This window comes from Arachis stenosperma, chromosome 2 (assembly GCF_014773155.1).
Source record: "Arachis stenosperma cultivar V10309 chromosome 2, arast.V10309.gnm1.PFL2, whole genome shotgun sequence".
In the NCBI taxonomy this organism is placed as follows: Eukaryota; Viridiplantae; Streptophyta; class Magnoliopsida; order Fabales; family Fabaceae; genus Arachis; species Arachis stenosperma.
Window position 1 is genome coordinate 37,690,799 of NC_080378.1, and position 2,868 is coordinate 37,693,666.

Below are 2,868 nucleotides of genomic sequence, written 5' to 3' on the forward strand. Positions count from 1 at the left end.
AGTTTTGTTTTATTCTTCATCTGAGGAGATCATTGATCACGTTTTAGGGGGCTGGCCATTCGGCCATGCCTGAACCCTTTGCTTATGTATTTTCAACAGTGGAGTTTCTGCACACCATAGATTAAGGGTGTGGAGCTCTGCTGTACCTCAAAGATTAATGAAGTTCTACTTTCTTTTATTCAATTTCTCTTTTATTCTTATTCCAAGATATTCATTCGCACCCAAGAACATGATGAAGATGATGAGTTAGATAACCCTCATCATCATTCTCAATGATGAACGCGCGTGATTGACAACCACTTCCGTTCTACATGCAACACAAGCTTGAATGTGTATCTCTTAGATTCCTCAACAGAATCTTCGTGGTATAAGCTAGATGGATGGCGGCATTTATGAGGATCCAGAAAGTCCAACCTTGTCTGTGGTGTTCCGAGTAGGATCCTGGGAATCCGGAAAGTCTACCTTGTCTGTGGTGTCCGAGTAGGATTCCGGTAATGAATGACTGTGACGTGCTTCAAACCTGTAACCTGCTGGGCGTAGTGACAACGCAAAAGAATCAATGGATTCTATTCCAGTAGGGGAGGGAACCAACCGGTGATTGGCCGTACTGTGACAGAGTGCGTGAGCATTAGCTTTCACTGCGAGGATGGGATGTAGCCATCAACCATGGGTGATGCCTCCAGACTGGTTAGCTGTGCGAGTGACAGCCGCATAGGATATTTCCCCGAGAGGATGAAAGTAGCCACAGTTGATGGTGAACCCCTATACAAAGCTTGCCATGGAAAGGAGTAAGAAGGATTGGGTAGAAGGAATAGGAGAGCAGGCGTCCGAGAGCTCTACAGCATCTTCATATACTTAACTGAAATTCCTACCAATGAATCTACATAAGTATTTCTATCCTTTTTATTATTTATTTTCTATTTTATTGGAATCTAATTAAATATCATGTTTAATTCGCCTGACTGAGATCTACAAGGTGACCATAGCTTGCTTCATACCAACAGTCTCTGTGGATTCGACCCTTACTCACGTAAGGTATTACTTGGACGACCCAGTACACTTGCTGGTTAGTTGAACGGAGTTGTGAAGAAAATAAACAGTGCCATAAGAGTATACATCCTTTATAAACAAAATAACAAGTGATCACAATTTCGTCCACCAAGTTTTTGGCGCCGTTGCCGGGGATTGTTCGAGTATGGACAACTGACGGTTCATCTTGTTGCTCAGATTAGGTAACTTTCTTTTCAAAAATCTTTTTCAAAATTTTTCTTTTTATTTTTCGTTTTTCAAAACTATATTTTCGAAAAAAAAAATATATAATAAAAATACAAAAAAATTAGAAAATCATAAAAATCAAAAAAATATTTTGTGTTTCTTGTTTGAGTCTTGAGTCAATTTTTAAGTTTGGTGTCAATTGCATGTTTTAAAAAATTTTTCTTGCATTTTTCGAAAATCCCATGCATTCATAGTGTTCTTCATGATCTTCAAGTTGTTCTTGATAAGTCTTCTTGTTTGATCTTGATGATTTCTTGTCTTGTGTCTTTTCTTGTTTTTCATGTGCATTTTTGCATTCATATTTCCCATGCATTAAAGATTTCTAAGTTTGGTGTCTTGCATGTCTTCTTTGCATCAAAAATTTTTCAAAATTATCTTCTTGATGTTCATCATGATCTTCAAAGTGTTCTTGGTGTTCATCTTGACATTCATAGCATTCTTGTATGCATTCATGGTTTTGATCTAAAAATTTCATGCATTGAGTATTTTTGTTGTTTTTCTCTCTCATAATTAAAAAAATTCAAAAATCAAAAAAATATCTTTTCCTTATTTCCCTCCAAAATTTCGAAATTTTGGGTTGACTTGGTCAAAAATTTTCAAAATTAGTTATTTCTTACTAGTCAAATCAAAATTTCAATTCTAAAAATCTTATCTTTTCAAAAATCTTTTTCAAAATCATATCTTTTTCAATTTTTTTTTATTATTTTCGAAAATTTCAAAAAAAAAAATATTTTTCAAATTATTTTCAAAATCTTTTTCTTATCTTTATATGTAATTTTCGAAAATTAGCTAACAATTAATGTGATTGGTTCAAAAATTTGAAGTTTGTTACTTTCTTGTTAAGAAAGGTTCAATCTTTAAGTTCTAGAATCTTATCTTGTGGTTTCTTGTTAGTTAAGTTATTTTAGAAACTAAATCTTTTTCAAAATATCTTTTTCTTAAAACTTTTATCTTATCTCTTTATCTTGTTATTTTTAAAATTTTATATTTTTCAAAATTTGATTTTAAAATATCTTATCTAACTTACTATCTTCTTATCTTTTTCAATTTTGATTTCAAATCTTTTTCAATCAACTAACTAACTTGTTGTTTGTTTCTTATCTTTTTCAAAACTACCTAACTACTTTTCCCTCCTCTATTTTCGAAAATATCTCTTCCCTTTTTCAAAAATTCTTTTTAATTAATTAATTGTTCTAAAATTTTAATTTTAATTTTATTTTATCTCTAATTTTCGAAAATCACTAACTCCTTTTCAAAAATTATTTTCGAATTCTCTCTTCTCTTTTCTTCTTCTATTTAATTATTTAATTACTAACACTTCTCCTCACCTCTCTTCATCCAAAATCCGAATCCATTCTTCATTCTTCTACCCCTTTCTTTTTCTACTAACATAAAGGAATCTCTATACTGTGACATAGAGGATTCCTTTTTCTTTTCTTGTTTTCTTCTCTTTCATATGAGCAGGAACAGGGATAAAGGCACTCTTGTTGAAATTGATCCAGAACCTGAAAGGACTCTGAAGAGAAAATTAAAAGAAGCTAAATTACAACAATCCAGAAGAGACCTTCTTGAAAATTTCGAACAAGAGAAAGA